We start from the raw sequence: 25,976 nt of genomic DNA, 5'->3' as shown, positions 1-25,976 counted from the left end.
CTAACTTCCGGCTATCTTGTTGATCAGTTTTTCCAACATGCACCACCAGGATCCACCTTAGGGGAATCAATATATCAAAGACAGATCCCTCCAACACTTTGTGAGAAATGGTGGTAACAAACTTTAACTACCATATCAATATGCACAACTAAAGTCCTAGGGGAACCTACATGTCAAATTTGAAAAAGATACCTTCAGTAGTTTCTCAGAAATAGTGGTAACAAACTTAAACTATCAAAATCCAAGATATATGCCTGTCAGCTATTTTGTTGACTGATCGATCCAAAAAATACATTATCCACAACTAGGGTCCTTGGGGAATCTAGTCCTAGATATGATATTTGAAAAAGATCCTTTCAATACTTTCTGAGATATAGCGATAATAAATGTCAACTATCAAAATCTAAGGGTCCTAGGGGGAACCTACATATGATATTTGAAAAAGATCCTTTTAATACTTTCTGAGATATAGCGATAATAAATGTCAACTATCAAAATCTAAGGGTCCTAGGGGGAAACCTACATATGATATTTGAAAAAGATCCTTTTAATACTTTCTGAGATATAGCGATAATAAATGTCAACTATCAAAATCTAAGGGTCCTAGGGGGAACCTACATATGATATTTGAGAAAGATCCTTTCAGTAACTTCCAAAGATATAGCAGTAACAAGAATTTTTCTGGGATGAACAGTCAGAAGGACGGACGGACCAGAGACGATAAAAGGCAATTTGATTAGCCTACCATCTGATGATGGTGGGCTAATAACATACACAAGAAAAGATTTTCATATATTCGTCAAAATAATGAAATATTTCACACGTTTTCAAAATCTAACAGGTTTTGTGCTAAAACCTCAGTAGAACTGTTGGAAATGTCACTTTCATGCTTTCTCGTGCAATGTAATTTCTGACTGGTATGATATTTAATTGGTGAGTGCCATCATACAGCAAGAGGCCCAATGGGTATTAACGGTCATCTGACTGTTAGTACAATATATAGAACTGAAATACACAGTAAGTTGTATTTTAAAAAATTGTAGTATATTTGACCCTGTGACCTTCAATAAGGCCAAGGTCATTCATTTGAACAAACATGGTAGCCCTTTATCCAAGCATGCTACAAGCCCACTATCAGTATCAATGGGTCTCTTAGTTATTCACAAGAGGTTATTTACCATGGATTTTTAGTTATTCACAAGAAGTTATTTAAAGATTTTAGCCTATTTGACCCCTGTAACCTTAAATGAAAGTCAATGTCATTCATTTGAACAAACTTAATTGCACCCTTTATCCCAGCATGCTACAGACCCAATATCGACTCTTTAGGCCTCTCATTTATTCACAAGAAGCTAGTGCTGCAATGATAAACTGACAAATTAATATAAACTATATGGTTCGGTTCACAGTATTTTTTCCTTTATCACGGTATGCCGCACCAATTTGTGGATCAGGCGAAATCCGAATTTTTGAGCAGTTATTAGTATCTCCCTCCCTACAAACAAACATAGCGACACTTATACCTGAAGACACTATAGAATTAACAAAAACCTCCTGCAACTTTCAAGTCATAGCATTTTGGATTACGTGCTATTGAAAAAGAAGGGGTCAAATTGACAGTGAAAGAGTAGAAAATTTGTACTTTTTGACAGATAATTTTTTCATACATATTGTAATATGTATCGTATTGTGAGACAAGTATCGCAATATGTATCATATTGCTGGGGAAGTAATCATTGCAGCACTACAAGAAGCCATTTACAAGATTTTAGCCATTTAAAACATGTGATCTTGTCTGAAGGTCGAGGTTATTTATTTGAACAAACTTGGTAGTTCATCAAGTATGCTACAGGCCTAATATCAGGTCTTCAGGTCTTTTAATTATTGACAAGAAATTGTTTAAAATATTTTAGCCTTTTTGACCCACCTGTGACCTTGAATGAAGGTCAAGGATCATATTAGGAAAGTTTCAGTCAAATCGCACCAGTAGAACTTGAAAAGAGTTCAAAATGTATTTACAAGATGGCAGCTATGGCATCCATCTTGGATTTTGGATTGACCCGAAAAATAACAACACTTTGTTGGGACCATGTCAGGATCATTTCAAGCAAGTTTCAGCTAAATTGCACCAGTTGAAGTGGAGAAGAAGTTCAAAATGTGAAAAGTTTACACACAGCGAATGGCACACCACGACAGACGAAACATGATGCCTACAGGTCATTCTGATCCTTCAGGTCAGCTGACCTAGTCCTCTACATATCTTCATAAACCTAGTAAGCTACCATGTACATGAATATGGTTCATGTTTGTTTTTGTTAGTTTGTACTACCAATATCAGGAAAGGACTAAAATTGACTAGACTGATGTCTAGTCCTATTAACATTTTAATATAGTTTTGTCAGTACAATATTCGGGATTTCGAAACTGAACCCTCCACTATACAAAACTGTACTTACCCGCCACACTGAAGGAGGTCCCATAGAGGTCCCACCGGAGTCGACTATAAAACCTAAAAGAATAATTTAACGATTTCACATTTTTCTGCTGGAATGTAGAAGGGGTAAATCAATGGTAGACAATAACATGGAATCGTTATTTTATTTACAATAGGGATTACGTGTTTCACTACATTAATTACAGGTTACAGTTTGGTTGTTGATATAATACACCTAGTCTTATAACTGGCATGGACATCTCATATAGCACAGAAGCAACGGATTCAGTCGTTTTACGGCCATAGTTTGGCAGGGCATTAACAAACAAAATCACCAGATCAGATTCCAAGCTGGAGAAATGTTAACTGTTTTACACAGGACATATTTTGCACATGTTGATAGCCACCTCCTATAGTAGTATACATGTATTAAAATACTCTTTTCTGGTCTCGAAATATATATTTTATGTCACTTACTAAAACAGCCAGTGCTCTAAATTTGAACTTGCTAAAATGGTATACGGTGCCATAGTTTGGCAGGGCATTAACAAACAATTCACCAGATCAGATTCCAAGCTGGAGAAATGTTAACTGTTTTACACAGGACATATTTTGCACATGTTGATAGCCACCTCCTATAGTAGTATACATGTATTAAAATACTCTTTTCTGGTCTCGAAATATATATTTTATGTCACTTACTAAAACAGCCAGTGCTCTAAATTTGAACTTGCTAAAATGGTATACGGTGACACCATGTTTTCCAATAAAATCAATATATTCACAATCATTATGTCATTGCTACAGTGTTCCCTGATGAAAACCACTTGCTAAAACAGCAAGTGCATGTTTTCCCACTTGCTATTCGGTTACATCTACTTGCAAATAACAAGTAAAAAGCATTATTTTTGAGCTCTGCTTTGATATGTGGATATGAAGAATAGGGATATTCCACCTGATGGTTACAAAATGTCAAACAGGAGGCTTGTCTGGGGTTTACAACATTTTGTGATTCCGAGAGTAGGATATCTTTATTCTTCATATCCACATGTGAAAGAGTATATTTCTCTCATACCTCGACCTTTTATTGCAGTTTTACTAAAACTTTGATATCCTAATAAGTTATAAAAACTGTGAATGTAACTCAATTCTCTATATATGAAAACTTGTACTGTATAATATTTCCGAAGCAAATCATGCTTGTATCATTTTAAGTAACATCAGACCAGTCTCTGATAAACAATGGGCACGTGTCTATACAATACGGTTGCAGGCAACATGAACGTATTGCATTAGACCAGTCAGTATTACACCTGTAGTTATGAGGGAAACGGTACTTATCCCATAACTATGCATGTTTCACAATGGAAAAACCATGTGATAAATTCCATAGCAATTGGTTATCATTTTTGTTTACACACTCCAGTGTATTTACTGTATTCAGGTAGAAGCTTATTGAAAGTATTAAACAATAGAATATTAGTTCACTATCAAGGCACTATAGTTTATGGCGGAAAGATATCATTACACGTTGCATGGTGATAAGTTTCCTGAATGATCACCACGGTATAAATACTGAGTTAAAGTTATGGGATAAATAAGTTTCACAACGCGTGACTGTTGTTAATCATCTTTATCTAAACTCTCGTTAGTTAATTTTCAAATTTCCCAAAGACACTCGCTAAAGCTCGTGTCTTTTAAAAAATTGAAAATTAACTAACTCGAGTTTGATAAACAACCGTTACTTGTTGGGGAATCTCTATATATAATATTTACCAGCTAATGGAGGTCCAATCAGGGTGCCGACACCAGTGAATACCATCTCTATACCAAACGCAGTCGCTAAATTCTGAACCCCTACCAGATGTGGTGTAATGATGTTCAGTAAGACGTAACAGCATCCGGAATAGGACCCCAGAAAGGCAGCATATATTGTCTGTCCAGCAAAACTGGTACCATAGTAAGGGAACAGCAACGTCGATACACCAAGAAGAGCGAACGTTCCGAAGTATAGAATGGAGTTGGATATGTTTTCTGTATTTCCAGCTAGACCTATGAGGAACCTCGATATACAGTTCATTATACCTGTTACAGACATTAAGAAGGACGCTTGGAGCGCAGGCGTTCCGCATGATATTGAAAAGTATGGTAGGTGTACATACATCATGTAAATTCCTAAATGGCTAGATAATAGACTCAAACATATCATTATGAATGGTATACTGGTAAAAACTTTTACTCTTTCACAAAATCTGGTCTTTTTAGGTAGGCTTATGAACGACACTGAAAGATTGGTGTCCGAAACGTTTATTTCGTCTTTATGATATTCTAGATAAGAGGGGAAGCACAATGCCCCACAGACAGACATGTTAAGAGCGATCCCCGCCATTATAAAGAAGAATCCACTGTTTCCATAGTCGTCTCTCACCATCTGGATAACTGGCGATAAAATGAAAACTCCCACACCGGCACCACATGAGGCGACTCCAGTTGCTATGCCCCGCTTTTTCTCGAAGTTCAGCCCGACTACCACTAGTCCCGTTGTAAATATAATTCCAGAACCACTTCCTGATAATACGAGGAATACACAAATGACTTATTAAAGATGCTCCACCGCCGACAGAGCATAAATGTTATTCGTCATTTGAACAATAATTGGTGTTTAATCGTGTATATATGTCTAATTAACACAAAAAATAATATAAAATAATTCATTTCGCCTTTGGTGCATGCGCAATCATGCTTCATTCCATATAGGATATATTGACACGGAATTTTTTCGGGATGCAATTAATTATTTTTCATATTTTTAACTTGAAGTAAAATTAGAAGCTCAAACTTTTCAATGGTGTTAATGGTGTAAAGTAAGTAACTTTTTTAACTGAAGAAAAATACTAAATCGTCTGCTACTGTTTTTGATAGTGAAAAAATACCATTTGTCAGCGGTGGAGCATCTATAACAGACTCATTATTATATATGTTGTGCAAAACTATGAAATATTGGCAAATACTTTTTAAACAATATAATTTACTAGATAGCTATTGTCAACAACCTACGTGTTTAATTATTATCATTTTTTAATATCTCATAAACAGACGCGGTCGCCAAATACTGTTTATTGTGCAACAATTGACTAAAACTGACATGAACAGCTATATATACTCCCTATTTCTGTAATTATTCCCCCTTATGTATTAGAAACTGAACAAGTTAGGGTGATCAAGCTTTAGGAGATAGATATCAATGAAAAATTTGTAAACGCTTTGTTTTTGAAATTTTATCAAGAATACATGATAATCTTACCTGCAATAAAGCCGTATGAGAGGAATATAAGTTCTAATGACGTCATGAATGCACTTGCTATCAGTCCTGACGTCATAATGACGGAGCCGACGATGATAGAAGTCCGACAGCCCCACCTGTTGATAATCCAGCTCCCGACGACACCTGAAGTGTGGTACAATAGCCACAGAATAGACTGATGTCAATGTTTGTCACATTTATTTGATGTGATGGATGGAAAAATCAAGTTGTAATAACTATATGTATGACTACGCGAGAATGGTGCCGGGATGTTTTTTTTACGTCATTGAATGCATTATGTTGCCTGGACAAACATTTTTTTTGTGCGAAACAGACACATACTATCACTAGAAACGTTAGAATAGTAAACAAGAGAAGTTAAAGCTAGACATTATGTTGGGGACTGTCAAAAATACTTGTATAATATTATACAGCATATTAGAAGGGCTGCAATATGAATCACATCAAAATCAGCAAGGTAGGCAAGAAGTCTTGAAATTTACCTAATGCTTGAATGTTCGATGGCCGATAGAAGCCTATATAGAAAGTATTTTACAATTACAAAAATCCTAGGCAAATTAAAAAAAAAAAAAAAAAAAAAGCTCGGCATAATGGTATCACTAGATTACAAAATTTGTGTAGGCATATTGGTAATACTAGTCCCATATCGGCCATGGTATGAATGAATGTACCAGAGAAAGGTAAATAATTAAACTGGTTTGGAGCGTACCTAGTAATACCCACGCCATTACACATCATTTCACGCATTACAACTTCACTGAAGTGCAACTAGTACGGCAACGATGTTTTGATTCGTTTCCGGTATCGCTTCGGCGACATGAAGACCACGGTACCGTGCTTTGTATCACTAATTTGCTGGCGTTACGGCTGATACCATGATTCATGGTATGTAGTGATTGCTGAAGAGTATGATAAGTTTCAACCATACCAAAAGAATATATTATTATCTGTTTTCTTATATTTCAAAAAATGCATTTGAATATCACACATGACAGAAAACACAGCTAAATTTTTCGTTCAGCTTCGATTTGCCTACTTATATTGAGGTATAGTTTTATTGTGATTCAATATTGGAAATTTTTAGACTTTCCAGTTTCCATTGGTATATATTTTGTTTACAATAATGTTGAAATTACTTATGAAATACAACAATTTGTGTTCGATATCACACTAGTGTCGCAACGGTTTTGAATTTCAATAGTGTACGGTTGAGACACAAGTTAAAAACAAAAGTGAGTGTACGGTTTGGATTTCTTTCTTTCAGAAAATGACATGAAAAATGGACCAATTTGTGTACTATTTTTAGAATTAAATTCATTAGACAAAATTTTAACGTGTATGCGGTAAGACGACTTAGGAAAGCTTCAAGTAAAGTTTCAAATACTGGTAATGCTATCTTCATTTTGTAGTAGACTAGAAATGGGTACACTAGTTTATCCCGTAATGCGCTTGATATACAGTAACAGTTTTGCATACATCGGCTATTGTAATTAAAAAAAAGCATATCAAATAGCACGCACAAGGACTTAAATATACTTATAAATACTTGTTGCGAATTAACACACCATAATAGAAATATATATCACGTGACTGTGTTTTAACATATATCCGCACCATGATAAATATGGTAGAACAACCAATTTATGTCACACACCGATGCATGTCAAAATATGACAACGAATGCTTAATTGCACTAGTGAGACACGGGCAAAGTCATTAGTCGTTCCAGTTATAAAGAAAAAAAGCTAAAGTTTAATTACAAAACGCGTTCGGATACGTCTGTATAAGAAAGAATATTATTTGATAAACAGTTGATGATTTTGGGGGAAATACTTGGTTCGATTTGTGTTGTCATGAACAACCGATTAAACAATGACAGTGTCTGACTACCGATAAACCAAATATACAAAGATATTTATACTTTTTCAGTTTTAGAATACTTTAACGTTATTCAACGAATCCTCACATTGACTTAAACTCAGTTTTTGTGACCTCTTGAACTCTGAAGAAATTAGTACACCAAAATCCACATGTAACTGCCAATGTTAATATCGAGAATTATCATACATTGGGTTTAATAGCCAGACATAGGTACTGTACATGTGTACAGTGACAATTAGATAAATATCGGTTATTAACGGGCACGAAATTCAATCTAACGTAATTTCAAAAACGATGAAGAGACATCAAGAAACCAAGAAGTTACGCCCACAAGAGTTTGATAATTAGCTAAAGTGTATATCAATGTACACCCAACACAGTGCCCATGGACCATTTTATACGATTTTAAACAGAAAAGCATCGCTCTTTCCAACGATAGTAATCTGTTTCTTAAGACTTCCTAGGAAAATGATTTTTGGCCGCTAAAGCGTAGGCGTGGTAGATTTTTCTTGGTTTTTTTGTGTGTGTCGGGGAGCTTTCCACCTTTCGCAATATATACGTACTTTGTAGAGTGTGAGTTTAACGATTTTTACCTAGACCCCTTAAACGTGTAAACATGGTCTATGGGTTCTTTGATTGGTCCATATTGAAATGAACTGTAGCTTATTCTCAGATCCTTGTGGTTACGCTAGGATTTGAGGACGGCGGAACAAGATGTCCGACTCTATTGCATATTTACAACAAATTTTGCCGTTAAAATTCTCCCAAAATAGTTTTTGTAGGTATGCGATAAAGTGTTTCATAAATTCAAAAGTTTTCAACTAAGCTAGTGTACGCTAATAGTGCAAGCATGACCGGACTTAAGAAATGACACAAAATCTCAAACTGTGTTATTCAATACACGGATAGGTTTAATTTACAACTTTAGAGATCCCAAGTCTTACACAGGTTACTGTATATACATTTTACACCATTCCGAAATAAAGTGTATTTATTTAGTGGAGTCGTCAGTATGACACAGTGTTGTTTGTATGACCACCTGACGTGTATATTAGTGGAGCCGTCAATATGACACAGTGTTGTGTGTATGACCACCTGACGTGTATATTAGTGGAGTCGTCAGTACGACACAGTGTTGTATGTACTGTATGGCCATCTGACGTGTTTATTAGTGGAGTCGTCAGTATGACACAGTGTTGTGTGTACGACCTCCTGACGTGTATATTAGTGGAGTCGTCAGTATGACACAGTGTTGTATGTACTGTATGGCCATCTGACGTGTTTATTAGTGGAGTCGTCAGTATGACACAGTGTTGTGTGTATGACCTCCTGACGTGTATATTAGTGGAGTCGTCACTATGACACAGTGTTGTGTGTATGACCTCCTGACGTGTATATTAGTGGAGTCGTCAGTATGACACAGTGTTGTATGTACTGTATGGCCATCTGACGTGTATATTAGTGGAGTCGTCAGTATGACACAGTGTTGTGTGTATGACCACATGACGTGTATATTAGTGGAGTCGTCAGTATGACACAGTGTTGTGTGTATGACCACCTGACGTGTATATTAGTGGAGTCGTCAATATGACACAGTGTTGTGTGTATGACCTCCTGACGTGTATATTAGTGGAGTCGTCAGTATGACACAGTGTTGTGTGTATGACCACCTGACGTGTAATTAGTGGAGCAGTCAGTATGACACAGTGTTGTATGTATGACCACCTGACGTGTATATTAGTGGAGTCGTCAGTATGACACAGTGTTGTGTGTACGACCTCCTGACGTGTATATTAGTGGAGTCGTCAGTATGACACAGTGTTGTGTGTATGACCACCTGACGTGTATATTAGTGGAGCCGTCAATATGACACAGTGTTGTGTGTATGACCACCTGACGTGTATATTAGTGGAGCCGTCAATATGACACAGTGTTGTGTGTATGACCACCTGACGTGTATATTAGTGGAGTCGTCACTATGACACAGTGTTGTGTGTATGACCACATGACGTGTATATTAGTGGAGCCGTCAATATGACACAGTGTTGTGTGTATGACCACCTGACGTGTATATTAGTGGAGCCGTCAGTATGACACAGTGTTGTGTGTATGACCACCTGACGTGTATATTAGTGGAGCAGTCAGTATGACACAGTGTTGTGTGTATGACCACCTGACGTGTATATTAGTGGAGTCGTCAGTATGACACAGTGTTGTGTGTATGACCACCTGACGTGTATATTAGTGGAGCAGTCGTCAGTATGACACAGTGTTGTGTGTATGACCACCTGACGTGTATATTAGTGGAGCAGTCAGTATGACACAGTGTTGTGTGTATGACCACCTGACGTGTATATTAGTGGAGTCGTCAGTATGACACAGTGTTGTATGTATGACCACCTGACGTGTATATTAGTGGAGCCGTCAGTATGACACAGTGTTGTGTGTATGACCACCTGACGTGTATATTAGTGGAGTCGTCAGTATGACACAGTGTTGTATGTACTGTATGGCAATCTGACGTGTTTATTAGTGGAGTCGTCAGTATGACACAGTGTTGTGTGTACGACCTCCTGACGTGTATATTAGTGGAGTCGTCACTATGACACAGTGTTGTGTGTATGACCTCCTGACGTGTATATTAGTGGAGCCGTCAGTATAAAACAGTGTTGTGTGTATGACCACCTGACGTGTATATTAGTGGAGCCGTCAATATGACACAGTGTTGTGTGTATGACCTACTGACGTGTATATTAGTGGAGTCGTCAGTATGACACAGTGTTGTATGTACTGTATGGCCATCTGACGTGTATATTAGTGGAGTCGTCAGTATGACACAGTGTTGTGTGTATGACTACATGACGTGTATATTAGTGGAGTCGTCACTATGACACAGTGTTGTGTGTATGACCACCTCACGTGTATATTAGTGGAGCCGTCAATATGACACAGTGTTGTGTGTACGACCTCCTGACGTGTATATTAGTGGAGTCGTCAGTATGACACAGTGTTGTGTGTATGACCTCCTGACGTGTATATTAGTGGAGTCGTCAGTATGACACAGTGTTGTGTGTATGACCACCTGACGTGTATATTAGTGGAGCCGTCAATATGACACAGTGTTGTGTGTATGACCACCTGACGTGTATATTAGTGGAGCCGTCAGTATGACACAGTGTTGTGTGTATGACCACCTGACGTGTATATTAGTGGAGCCGTTAATATGACACAGTGTTGTATGTATGGCCACTTGACGTGTATATAAGTGGAGCAGTCAGTATGACACAGTGTTGTGTGTATGACTACATGACGTGTATATTAGTGGAGTCGTCACTATGACACAGTGTTGTATGTATGACCTCCTGACGTGTATATTAGTGGAGTCGTCACTATGACACAGTGTTGTGTGTATGACCACCTGACGTGTATATAAGTGGAGCAGTCAGTATGACACAGTGTTGTGTGTATGGCCACCTGACGTGTATGTTAGTGGAGCCGTCAGTATGACACAGTGTTGTGTGTTTGACCACCTGACGTGTATATTAGTGGAGCCGTCAGTATGACACAGTGTTGTGTGTATGACCACCTGACGTGTATATTAGTGGAGTCGTCAGTATGACACAGTGTTGTGTGTATGACCACCTGACGTGTATATTAGTGGAGCCGTCAGTATGACACAGTGTTGTGTGTATGACCACCTGACGTGTATATTAGTGGAGCCGTCAATATGACACAGTGTTGTGTGTATGACCACCTGACGTGTATATTAGTGGAGCCGTCAGTATGACACAGTGTTGTGTGTATGACCACCTGACGTGTATATTAGTGGAGCCGTCAATATGACACAGTGTTGTGTGTATGACCACCTGACGTGTATATTAGTGGAGCCGTCAATATGACACAGTGTTGTGTGTATGACCACCTGACGTGTATATTAGTGGAGCCGTCAGTATGACACAGTGTTGTGTGTACGACCACCTGACGTGTATATTAGTGGAGCCGTCAGTATGACACAGTGTTGTTTGTATGACCTCCTGACGTGTATATTAGTGGAGCCGTCAGTATGACACTGTGTTGTGTGTATGACCACCTGACGTGTATGTTAGTGGAGCCGTCAATATGACACAGTGTTGTTTGTATGACCACCTGACGTGTATATTAGTGGAGCCGTCAGTATGACACAGTGTTGTGTGTATGACCACCTGACGTGTATATTAGTGGAGCCGTCAGTATGACACAGTGTTGTGTGTATGACCACCTGACGTGTATATTAGTGGAGCCGTCAATATGACACAGTGTTGTGTGTATGACCACCTGACGTGTATATTAGTGGAGCCGTCAATATGACACAGTGTTGTGTGTATGACCACCTGACGTGTATATTAGTGGAGCCGTCAGTATGACACAGTGTTGTGTGTATGACCACCTGACGTGTATATTAGTGGAGCCGTCAATATGACACAGTGTTGTGTGTATGACCTCCTGACGTGTATATTAGTGGAGTCGTCAGTATGACACAGTGTTGTGTGTATGACCACCTGACGTGTATATTAGTGGAGCAGTCAGTATGACACAGTGTTGTATGTATGACCACCTGACGTGTATATTAGTGGAGCCGTCAATATGACACAGTGTTGTGTGTATGACCACCTGACGTGTATATTAGTGGAGCCGTCAATATGACACAGTGTTGTGTGTATGACCACCTGACGTGTATATTAGTGGAGTCGTCAGTATGACACAGTGTTGTGTGTATGACCACCTGACGTGTATATTAGTGGAGCCGTCAGTATGACACAGTGTTGTATGTATGACCACCTGACGTGTATATTAGTGGAGACGTCAGTATAACACAGTGTTGTGTAAATGACCTCCTGACGTGTATATTAGTGGAGCCGTCAGTATGACACAGTGTTGTTTGTATGACCACCTGACGTGTATATTAGTGGAGCCGTCAGTATGACACAGTGTTGTGTGTATGACCACCTGACGTGTATATTAGTGGAGCCGTCAGTCAGTATGACACAGTGTTGTGTGTATGACCACCTGACGTGTATATTAGTGGAGCCGTCAGTATGACACAGTGTTGTTTGTATGACCACCTGACGTGTATATTAGTGGAGCCGTCAGTATGACACAGTGTTGTTTGTATGACCACCTGACGTGTATATTAGTGGAGCCGTCAGTATGACACAGTGTTGTGTGTATGACCACCTGACGTGTATATTAGTGGAGACGTCAGTATAACACAGTGTTGTGTAAATGACCTCCTGACGTGTATATTAGTGGAGACGTCAGTATGACACAGTGTTGTGTGTATGACCACCTGACGTGTATATTAGTGGAGCCGTCAGTATGACACAGTGTTGTTTGTATGACCACCTGACGTGTATATTAGTGGAGTTGTCAGTATGACACAGTGTTGTTTGTATGACCACCTGACGTGTATATTAGTGGAGCCGTCAGTATGACACAGTGTTGTTTGTATGACCACCTGACGTGTATATTAGTGGAGACGTCAGTATGACACAGTGTTGTGTGTATGACCACCTGACGTGTATATTAGTGGAGCCGTCAGTATGACAGAGTGTTGTGTGTATGACCACCTGACGTGTATATTAGTGGAGCCAGAAGAGATCTAATTGGCCCTAAGTGTCATCTGACTATAAATACAATACAACAATAACTAACATTCTGCTTGGTAACATCTCCCTTGATATCGCCACAATTTAGAAGCGTTCCGAGAGAAAAATGAACATGGCGGTGACGGTTAAAGTAAGTGAGCTACACGATGTTTAAATGGAGTTTGTACAAAGTACGGGTGATGACACCTCCAAAGAAGATTATGGATGATCACAGTTCTGGGTACTGTTTACCACCACAAGCGTAGATTTTGTGATTTTGGCTTGGTTTTTGAGGTACCCATTAGAGCCGGAACGACATTTCGACCGGACAGGGAAATGTCTACCTGGCATATTTTGTAACCCTATAGAGGTAGGCAGGCTGGTAGCCTTGCTTTAGCCCCAATGATATTATTGGTGATAGACGATTATAACCCTATAGAGATAGACAGGCTAGTAGCCCTGCTTAAGTCCCCATGAATATCATTAATAGATATGATATTTGAATATTCCCGCTAGGTAAACAGGAAGTGGGGTACCTGTTGAACCTTGACAGAAGTTGTCATGTTAGCCGTGTATAATCGTGGATCGCGGGGCTGAGTTAAATTATAGTGTATTTTATAAGAGTACACGTATTAGTTATTTAATAACAACCATGTATATATTTATTAGGCTGTGTTTAATTTCATAGTGCATTATTGTGGTGTATATAATGTTGCTTATACCTAGTACTGATGTGTAGTATATTTAAAGGTCAGTAACGCGGGATTGTTTACTCATGTTTGCAGCCAGAGTTAGGTTGTTGTTTTAAGGCATGGCCAAACTAGGTGACCGAAATATCAGTAAATTGTTACGGCACCTACTTAGTAGCGACTATGTGGGATGTTCTGGAAGGAATGACAGGACATCACGTGGTCCACACACCTGTTTAACTGCGCAGTATAGTTTGTGCAAAATGTGCATATTACAGGCGGTTCTGTCCAGCCTCAACCAAGTCCAGTCAGAAAATCAAAACATTTCTATTTTGTTAAGCCTGCATCAGGCGCCGGTAAGGCTGTATTCTGAATTAAAATTAGTAAATTTTGACAGTTTATGATGAGCTGGGTAACCTTTGGGGCAAGCATTGTCCCAACGGCACGTGTACCAGTCACGTACCCAATCATTATAAATAGAGGGCCGCAATAGGCCCCAGTCAGACTGAAACCAGACGGAGACGGAAACTAGACTGAAACTAGACTGAAATTAGACGGACATCAGACGGGAATAAGACTGAGACTGGGTACTTCCGCCTCACATACACCTACGTCACCGCCTCCTCTAGGGCCACCTTTGAGAGAGAGAGAAAGTGAGAACTCTTGTCTACACTTTGAATAAAAGACGTCAACAAGCTTCTACCCTACTCTTTGTCGTCATTTCGACCAACACAGCCATCCATAGGGCGACAAGGTGGGGTAAGAGGTTATGTTATTTGGTGCTGCATGACCAGGATCTTCAATATAAAGAAGAAAAGAAAGAACCTGAAGACGAAGAAACAGACGGCTAAAGGTAAGCGAAATCTCTTTACTTTGATTAGTACCTCTAGTAGCTGACCATTTTTAATGTTGTTTAGGTATTTAGTGGTTTAATTTGGTTAGTTAGAAACCAGGTACTGTCAGTATACATATTTTTGGCAATATCTTAAAAAGAAATATGTCTCTCAATTTAGATGTAGACATGGCCCAATTAACTGAGCGTATGGCAGGTCTTACACAGACAGAACAAAATCAAAATATGCCCCCAGATCAGAATATTGCTCAGGACGATAGTGAGGTAGTGTTCAGAAACATGGCACAACATTTTAAGAACTTCTCTGCAGCTATGACAGCACAGGGAGTTTTCCAGGTCGTTAGGTCATTTGAGGGTGACCCCACTAAATTCAAGACCTGGATAAAAGAAATAGAAAAATACGCGAAATTAGTAGGGCTAGATGACAAGGAAATCCCTAATATAGCGTATCAAACAAGTGTAGGTTCAGTAGGGGATTTTATCAAACGATATTTAGACGATTTATAGGGAGATCTGTCTTGGGAGGACCTTAAGAAACTCCTCAAACAAAGATTCGCTGACATAACAGATTCGCATCAAGCTATGGCCTTGTTACGTAAAACGATACAGAAACAGGACGAAAGCGTCCAAATATACGCTGAACGACTCCTGCAAGTAGCAGAAGACGCGTATCCTGATGCCCAGGAATGTGAAAAGGGCATTGTTCAAAGATAATTAGTTAACGCCTTTTGTGATGGGTTGCATTTCGACTATGTTAAGATGAAGGTTATGCGCGAGGACCCAGACACATTAGAGAGGGCGGTACATATAGCTATGCGCGAACAGAACCTTAGGAAAAGGTTCAATCTAAGACAAGACATGAATGATGACAATGACATAGTCTTAAGGCCAAGACAGGAACATGTATATGACCCTCAGGTAGCCCCTACGCAAGACACATACTTTAACCTTAGACATAACGAAACTAACACGAGGCGAGAAGTACCAATGGACATTGACCACACCAGACAGAGACAGTGTTATAAATGTAAACAAAACAATATCATAAGACATAGACCACGCCCAGTACAAGACAGTAATAGTTTTAGGGAAACATAGAGGCAGACACCCCTTAATAGAGCCCCTAGAAATGGGTATTCAGACAATAGCAGATATCAGAACCAAACCCAAAATAGGTCGTATAGTACAGGTAACAGAGTGCAACCTCAGAACCCCCCCACAAGTGCAGTCATTAGGTCGAAATAAACAAAGATCACAATTCAGATGTTTTCAATGTAATGAAGAAGGTCACATAAGAAAGAACTGTCCCCAATTAAATAGAAAAGGTAGGCCGTTAAACTAAAGACCTCGCTTCATAAGGAAACCGATGGGGCGAGGTTGAAAAGAAATAAGAAGCATGTGTCTAAGAAAATAGAAATATCGGGTAACCCAAGTACAACTGTGATATAAATAGGTAAACAAAAATTAAGAGCTCTCTTAGACACAGGTGCTGAGGTTTCCATAATCAGCAATAGAATTTTTAAGATGTTACCGAATAAACCACGACTAAGAAAAGAAAGCATGACTCTCCAATCCGTCAGCAGTACACCGCTCAAGGTAATAGGTTCAGCAGACATTTCATTTCAAATAAGACATTTGACCTTAAGACATAAATTTTATGTTGTTGATGGCATGAACAGAAACTGCATCCTTGGTTTAGATTTTCTTAAACAAAATGGCGTTAGAATGTATTTTGACCTTGCATGTATGCGTATAGGTAAGACCTATGTTCAATTAGAGGAAGACATACATATTGCCTCAATAATAAGGACCACCCACAAGACATTGTTAAGACCGCAAACGGCAACGGTATGTCAGGTAAGACTCCCAAGAACTTTTAAGATACCAGGATCAAAGCTCTTAGAGATATCAGCAAATGACACTTGTATATATGATGAACCTGGTTTGACCTTACAAAACGGTGTAACAAAGGTCACGAACCCTCGCAAGATACCTATCTTGATACTTAACCAAACAAACAGGACGATTAACCTAAAACGAGGAAGTGTAGTAGGCAAAGCACAGGCCTTAGAAGACAAAGACATTTCAAGTATAACTGCGACAAAAGACGATGACAAAGACGAAGAAAACTTTAAGGAGGTAGATGTACCAGACGAGTACAGTGCTGAGACACTAAAGATATTAAGAAGAAACAAGGATCTATTCGCCAAAAAGGATTCTCAGCTTGGACATACAAAGACAGTTAAGATGCATATAGAAACAGGCGATCACAAACCAATTAAGAACCGACCTTACAGGACACCTCTGAAGAAACGTCAAGTAGTGGACGAAGCCATTGACGAGATGTTAAAGGCAAAGGTCATAGATAGGTCTAGAAGTCCCTGGAGTTTTGGCTTAGTGGTAGTTGATAAGAAAGATGGAAGTAAGAGAATGTGTGTAGATTTTAGGAGTTTAAATAAGATCGTTACCCCGATGTCAGTACCTCTTCCTTTGATAGATGACATTTTGACCCTCCTAGGACACTCAAAACATTTCACTACATTAGATTTGAAAAGTGGATATTGGCAAGTAGAACTCGACGAGGAAAGTAAACAAAAGACAGCTTTTGCCTGTCACAAAGGACTATTCCAGTTCAACAGAATGCCTTTCGGACTAAGTAACGCCCCTGCTGTCTTCCAAGAATTGATGAATATTGTCTTACAAGGATGTGAACAATTCGCCACAGCTTACCTTGATGATGTCATAATTTACAGTAGGACAGCCGAAGAACACCTGAAACACTTACAGATAGTCTTCAACAAATTAAGACAACATGGACTCAAACTAAAGCTTAAGAAATGCACTTTCTTCAAGAAAGAGACGGAATATCTTGGCTTTATGATTACGGACAAAGGTGTAAAGCCGGACCAAAAGAAAGTTGAAGCTATTAGGGCCTTACCAACCCCTACTTGCGTAAGAGATGTAAGAGCATTCATTGGAATGTGCGGTTACTACAGGAAGCACATCCCCAACTTCTCAAAAATAGCGGAATGTCTTACAGAACTAACCAAGAAGTATGCTAGGTTCAAATGGACTGAGGAATGTCAGAAGTCATTTGACTATCTTAAAGAAAGTCTTACAGTAGTACCTCTACTAGCATACCCAGACCCAAACCTACCATATGTGCTTTATACAGATGCATCAGACACATGCATAGGAGCTTGTCTTACACAGAAGACAAAGGAAGGTGAAGAAATGCCACTTTATTACTTGTCACATAAGCTTAGCCCAACACAGCGCAGGTGGTCTGTGATAGAGAAGGAAGCATTTGCTGTGGTATATGCTCTTCAGAAGCTTGATAACTACTTACACAACAGTTCCTTTGTAATAAGAACGGACCATCGCCCACTTTCTTACATATTCTCAGACAAGAAGACATTGAATAAGAAACTCTCCTTATGGTCCCTTACTGTAGCGTCTTATAATTGTAAGGTAGAATATATTGAAGGTAGATTTAATTGTTGCGCGGACTTACTATCGAGACTACCAACAGATACAGCAGAAGAAGCTGAGGATAAGCAAGGAGAAACCCAGGAAACTAAAGACATCCATGATGTCTTGGACGTAGATGACAGAGCCTTAGAGATTGGAGCTCTCAACTCTAACAAATTTAAGCCAAGAGACTTTGTCAGTAGTACAGTTGATACTCCAGACGATATTGTTAAACCTCATATGGATCTCCCTAAAGACATAGACATAAGAAAAACGCAAGACAATGACGAAGACATATCAAAGCTGAGACTTAGACTTTGTAATGGACAAGCAACCAAGAGTGAGGAGGAGCGCTTCTTGGTTGTAGATAACTTAGTGTATTATTTGTCAAACGCGGAATCAGATGACCCGGTCTTGAGACTTTACATTCCGAAGGAACTTGAAGGAATGGTGATAAGACAGTATCATGATTTCCTAGGTCATATGGCAGTTGACAAAACATATGACGTAATAAGAAAGAAGTATTATTTTCTTTTGTTATACAAGAAGGTTCACCAACACATTGAAAAGTGTGTGACTTGTCAGACAAGAAGTCACAGTAACCCTCATCCTCCTCTTCAAGACAGCCAGATACCCCCATACCCTTTTGCTAAGGTAGCAATGGATTTGTCAGGCCCTTACCCCCAGACATTATCAGGAAACAAATACATCGTGTCGTTCATAGATGTTTACTCTGGCTTTCCGGAAGCATTTCCAGTCCCTGACAAATCAGCAGCAAACATTGTACATCTTATCTTGGAAGAACTATTCCCAAGATATGGTAGCGTATTAGAACTGGTTACAGATAACGGTTCAGAGAATATCGCTAGATCAGTAAAGGAGACACTAGAAGCATTGAATATCCACCATGTTACCACTTCTTATTATTGCCCTCAGTCAAATGGAAAAGTGGAGAGATTTCATAGAACGATGGTAGACATTTTGGCCAAGAAGATCAAAGAAAACGTTAACACGTGGGATCTTTTCTTGAACCAAGTATTGGCCGCAGTAAGATTTCATACCAGTGAGGTAACAAAGGCTTCGCCTTTCTTCCTGCTTTATAACCGCGATGTAGTACTCCCCTTGGACACAATCTTAAAGCCAAGACGGCGGTATGCCGGTGAAGAGTTACACAAGATCGCCTTAGAGCAGCAACATAAGTCCTTTGTTCTAGTGCATAGACACATGAAGCAAGCGAAGAAGAAACAGAAGAAACTCGCTGATAGGAACTGTAAAGACGAGAATCTTAAGACAGGAGATCCGGTTTACATAAGAAACCATAAGCGTACCTCAAAACTGGACAATAAATGGACACCTTACTATAGGATTATTGAGCAAACTGGACCAGTAAGTTTTAAGGTAAGAAACCAGCTTACAGGTGAAGTCACGAAGACACACGCGAGGCATTTACGATTAGCAAATGTTGATGAATGGGAGTTGCCCGAAGATAATATAGGTCGACCTTTAAGGAAATCGACATATGTAGTTCCCCCTGAGAGCAGTTCAGAGGAGTCTGAGGAGGAAACATCCTTAAAAAGAGTCATAAGATATAGAAGACAAGAAAGGTCAGATTCGGACTCTGAGGATGATATTCCGTTAATGGAGCTAAGACAAAGGCTCCGGACTCGAGAATTGGACAAAGCTAGTCCTATTGATTCAGATGATGAACTTATACCCTTATCACAATTGAAAGGTAAGTTAAAAGAAAACAATAACGCTGACACTCAGACAGATGACGATGATGATGATTTTGTAGATGCGTCTGAGACTGGTTGTACTGCTGATGACATGGAGATTGATGCGATAAATAAATTAGCAAATGAAGTTACGACCCAAATCTCCACCGCAGTAGATAAAACATGTCAAGATGATAGGCTCAACAATAGAAAAGATGTAGATTCTAAGAACCAGACAAAGAAAGTTAAGAGAAATATATCAAGAGACTCTGAGGACAATTCAGAGCTATTTAAAAAATGTCTGAAATATTTTCTTCGAGATCAATAACGAGATTCATTAGTGAATCGTTTCTTATCGTTTCAGAAAACGAAATATAAGCTTTTGTTCTTAATCTAAGATATTGATGAATATTTAGGTACATACACTAAGATCGACAGGGCCCTTAGTGAAGCAAAGGAATTAGTTGGATTAGCTAGAGATTATCTTAATCATTTGAAACTTCAGATCAATATGCTATCTCTAGGACATTTAAGCCCCTTCAGTCATTTCACCCCCAGACTTGTACGAACTCCTTATAGAAGTAGAAAGCAAACTTGACCCAGGTGTTAGAGTACCTTTTGACCCGGAAACTGACCTTTGGGAATTTTATAAGACAGTGACCTGTACGACACTTATTAGTACTGATAGCCTTATTGTAGTTATTTCCATTCCATTAATAGACATGATTGGCAAGTTTGCTGTGTACCGAGCACATAACCTTCCTCTTCCGTACCATGGATCGAATCAAACAAATATTTTGGCGACTTATAAATTAGAAGCAGAAGCTCTTGCAATCAATGAAGCGAAAACACAATTGGTTACAATGACAATTGAGGAGATGAATCAATGTGTAAATAGCGTTAAAAACTACTGCAGGTTTCGTAGTCCAATGTATACTATAATGGGAAATAAGAAATGTATTGTTAATCTTTTTATGAATTGGACCAATAATTTAGTTAAATATTGTACTACAGTAGTACAAAATACAAACACTTCCCCTATGGCCCAGTATTTGACCAATGGCCAATGGATAGTTGTCCACGATAGATCTTTGACCTTTACACTGAAATGCCCCTATAGAACCCAATCTGGTACTGTGGTGACCAGATACCCTATTGACACCTTATCCCTTACGGAAGGTTGTTCTGCATCAAATGAATATATGACCTTGCCCTCATATTATCATTCAGAGAGTAAATACAACCTAACAGATCATTTTCAACAGGTGATTTCAAATTATTATGTAGGCTCCATTGAACTCTGGAAACCAATGACCCAAAGACTACCAAATGTAAAAAACATTAAGATACCCCATAAACTTAAGCCTATAAAGGAAATCCCCATTGATGAGTTGATAAATGAACTTGACATTCCATTTGATCTTGAACCTATGGAATCTGATTTGCCCCTCTCGACCTACTTGTCGATAGTAGGTGTGGTAGTAGTTGTTGTTATAGTGATATATTTATGTCGTAGGAGAATTAGGGATAAATGTCAGAAATGTAGGTTAGAAAAAATGGTCAGTGAAAAGGGGAAAGTCAGAGTCGAGTGTCTCGAAAGCCTCAAGACCCATGCAAAGACACAAAAGTAACCAATCCACAGAAGACATGACAGCCTTAGAAGAATTGATGACAACATACATCAAGGAACTCATCCACCAGGAACAAGAAAACAAAGAAAAACCTACACTGATGTCAGGAAATTACCCTGAGGGCGTTGACTTCGCCGAGGCAGATGTAACTGCCCCATCAGGAAGTGGAGGAATTGAATCGGGTAAACAAGACTGCCTTACAACCCGAGTACGAAGTGTAATATACCCAGACTTAAGAAAAGAGCTCAGTCTTCCATAGACAGATATAAAGTAACGTCTTGGTCGTAACAAGACAATGTCTAAATGTGAAGAAGGAAATGATAATGACCCGGTGAAACATTATGCCGTGATATTTAACGTCTATATGATTAAAGATACTTACGAGACAAAGATATACATATAATGTCTCGGTTATTACAAGACAATACGGAAACGTCTTGGTGTTAACAAGACCAACTCTTGTCTGGATATTAACGTTAATCAATTAAAAAAAATCACAATGTCTTAGTGCGGATAAGACAAAAATGTGACCTCTTCAAGAACCGTGGTGGATGACGGACCTAAGAACATAAAGAAGCTCTGGATATAATTAAATAAGCAGCAACTGTGGAGATAAACTGTGGATTTTTATATATGAGCAGCCATATTATTACGAATGATTTTTAACGATGAAGTTACCATGGAACTCTGTGACTGTTAAATAGGTTCAAACTAAAATGGACATGACTGTGAAATAATATTACTGATTTTCAACGACGTAGTTACCATGGAACTGTGTGACTGTTAAATACATTGTATGTTCGAATTACAATGGAAGTGACTGTGAAATATGTTTGAACTACAATGGACGAACTGTGAAATATGTTTGAACTACAATGGACGAACTGTGAAATATAATTACTGGCCAACTTTATGATGTTGTGACCATAGAACTGTGACTGTAAATAAGACTTTATATTGCATGAATATATTAAAGAGATGTTTAAAGTATAACGTCCAAGATAATTACAATATGTGTATGTACATATTGTGCATTAAGGTAAAGAGTTGTAACGTTTAATAGGATAACTTCGCGATAATTAAAAATATACTGCATGACGCATGCGAATGAAAGAAGGTTGAAAGGAGAAATGAATGAAATGGCCACTAGTTACTATTTAGGGAATGTTTTTGGTTTTTTTAAAGGAGGCGGTGGTAAATTGAAATATTAATAATACTTGATACTTTGCGTTAAGAAATATGTAAGCCATTCTGAGAAATGCCTTACATATTGTCTTGTTTGAAGAAAGGGGCGATTGTAACCCTATAGAGGTAGGCAGGCTGGTAGCCTTGCTTAAGCCCCAATGATATTATTGGTGATAGACGATTATAACCCTATAGAGATAGACAGGCTAGTAGCCCTGCTTAAGTCCCCATGAATATCATTAATAGATATGATATTTGAATATTCCCGCTAGGTAAACAGGAAGTGGGGTACCTGTTGAACCTTGACAGAAGTTGTCATGTTAGCCGTGTATAATTGTGGATCGCGGGGCTGAGTTAAATTATAGTGTATTTTATATAAGAGTACAAGTATTAGTTGTTTAATAACAACCATGTATATATTTATTAGGCTGTGTTTAATTTCATAGTGCATTATTGTGGTGTATATAATGTTGCTTATACCTAGTACTGATGTGTAGTATATTTAAAGGTCAGTAACGCGGGATTGTTTACTCATGTTTGCAGCCAGAGTTAGGTTGTTGTTTTAAGGCATGGCCAAACTAGGTGACCGAAATATCAGTAAATTGTTACGGCACCTACTTAGTAGCGACTATGTGGGATGTTCTGGAAAGCATGACAGGACATCGCACGGTCTATGCACGTGTTAAACTAGGTGACCAATTTATTAGTTAATTGTTACCAAATAGGTATGGGTATGGTAGGGACTACGTGGAATGTTCTGGAAGGAATGACAGGACATCACGTGGTCCACACACCTGTTTAACTGCGCAGTATAGTTTGTGCAAAATGTGCATATTACAGGCGGTTCTGTCCAGCCTCAACCAAGTCCAGTCAGAAAATCAAAACATTTCTATTTTGTTAAGCCTGCATCAGGCGCCGGTAAGGCTGTATTCTGAATTAAAATTAGTAAATTTTGACAGTTTATGATGAGCTGGGTAACCTTTGGGGCAAGCATTGTCCCAACGGCACGTGTACCAGTCACGTACCCAATCATTATAAATAGAGGGCCGCAATAGGCCCCAGTCAGACTGAAACCAGACGGAGACGGAAACTAGACTGAAACTAGACTGAAATTAGACGGACATCAGACGGGAATAAGACTGAGACTGGGTACTTCCGCCTCACATACACCTACGTCACCGCCTCCTCTAGGGCCACCTTTGAGAGAGAGAGAAAGTGAGAACTCTTGTCTACACTTTGAATAAAAGACGTCAACAAGCTTCTACCCTACTCCTTGTCGTCATTTCGACCAACACAGCCATCCATAGGGCGACAATTTTCCGTAAATTTTCCCGATTCATCAAGCCAAAACTTCGTCAATAATTGGCCAATTTTGTTCACCAAGCACTCAATGGAAAGATTAATTATTTCTCTTTAAGGTATGATATCCGTCAATGTTGTATAGAACCCATTTATTAAAATAAACACTGTTTTAAAAAAAATAGGTCCGTTTTTCTCGACCGCCGAGTTCATACCCTTGATACTATAATATATATATATATGTATACTATTGGTTAAAAATTTTCGTGCCAGGCCCCTGTTATTTAGATCTCTTGGTAAGCGATCGCTCCTGCGAGGTAGGCTAAACATCTTTTTAACAGCCAGGGTGATGTAAGGACTGCCTCCCATGCATGCGATGTGTTGTGTGTATGAAGTACGGGGTATGTATTTGGAAGGCTGCGGTATATTCGGGTTGTATCTTATGTTATAGTGGAACTCTTGCCTTTTTTACAATGCTATGTCACTGCAGTATGCCGCCGAAAAGACCAAACAAAACACCCTATCCGGTCACATTATACAGACTACGGAGGAACCAACCGCCTTACTCCCTGTATGCTGACCGCTCAGCAGGAGTAGAAACTACAGTTTTAGACACAGGGGCGAGCACTCAACTCAAGGTCAAAACGGAGGTGGTGTCAAGGCAGACGTTAGGAAGAAGAAAGAAAAGATAAGATCCTAAATTTAGTCGCCTGTTACGATCATGCAATAGGGCCAAGTCGTTTGAAGATTTTTAACGACCTTAAATGAAGGCCAAATCATTCATTTAAACAAATACCATAGCCCGTCATTCCGGTTTGATACATGCCAAATATCAGTACCATGGACCTATCGGTTAATCAGAAGTCGTTTGATTGAAATTGTATTTATAGAAAAAAAAAGATACTGCTTCTTCTAAAACCGACACTAAAATTGGGGTTTAGTGTGCCTGGTTTTGTCCTATTACAATACTAGTTATTTTTTCAGCTTTTCTAGATACAAAAAATCACTAAAATGTAAAAAAAAAAAAATTATAAGGTACAAAAAGGTTAAAATTTCGCACTGAATTGCTTAGCTTTTAAGACAGTTACCCTTCAAGAGTTTTACAGCAAAACTTTGATAATTTTGAAACATTGTTTATATGGGAACCATCTATAATAGTAGGAATTATTTCCTGAAAATCACAAAAAAGAGAATGTAATACAATACTTTAACAAACCTGCAGACGACATGAAGTAAATGAAAATCCCACTAGCCCATGACGTCCTCGACACACTCTCGTTAAATCTCTCGAGGAGCGCAATTTGAATGATCCCGGCTCCATACAGTATGGTTCCATTCAGACCATGGATAACGAATGATGCTAACATCACCATCCATGACCAGTGTTCGTCAGGCCGTGTCAGCTTCCTGTTATCACTGTCCATCTCAAACGGGTACAGTGTACTTCGCTGGCCATAAACCAGAAAGAAAAAAAGAATGTTAAAAGCTCGGATTCCTTTTGTCATTAACACAAGTCATTCGACACGCATACAATTACATTACGGATGATAGCATTCTTACAGACTATATGACGTTTCTTAAGTTAATCGACAGGCTAAGTTACTCATTCATAACAAACACCAGCCATGTCCCTCTGTGATATCACTAGGACAGCTGCTCACTGTGCAGTGGATTTTAATATTAAAACGCGAATTTTGTAGAAAAATATTTATGAATAATTTATATATGTGATTTGAAGATAGGATCAAAATACCACCGGGTATATATGTGCATCAGATTTTGAAAATAGTAATAATAACCGAAAAAATGTGTATAAGTGCATAAAAATTTGAAAGGTGAAATGCTAATGTTAGAAAACAAGGTTTGAGT

General features: G+C 38.8%; 1 pseudogene; it reads right to left on the bottom strand.

The window, feature by feature from the left end:
* LOC138335659 (monocarboxylate transporter 12-like) lies at positions 1 to 25,554 on the bottom strand (annotated as a pseudogene).
* Positions 25,555 to 25,976: the final 422 nt, after the last annotated feature.

The sequence above is a fragment of the Argopecten irradians genome, chromosome 11 (assembly GCF_041381155.1).
Source record: "Argopecten irradians isolate NY chromosome 11, Ai_NY, whole genome shotgun sequence".
NCBI classification, from domain to species: domain Eukaryota; kingdom Metazoa; phylum Mollusca; class Bivalvia; order Pectinida; family Pectinidae; genus Argopecten; species Argopecten irradians.
Note: the sequence above shows the minus strand (reverse complement) of the source record. Positions and strands in the feature narration are given on the sequence as shown.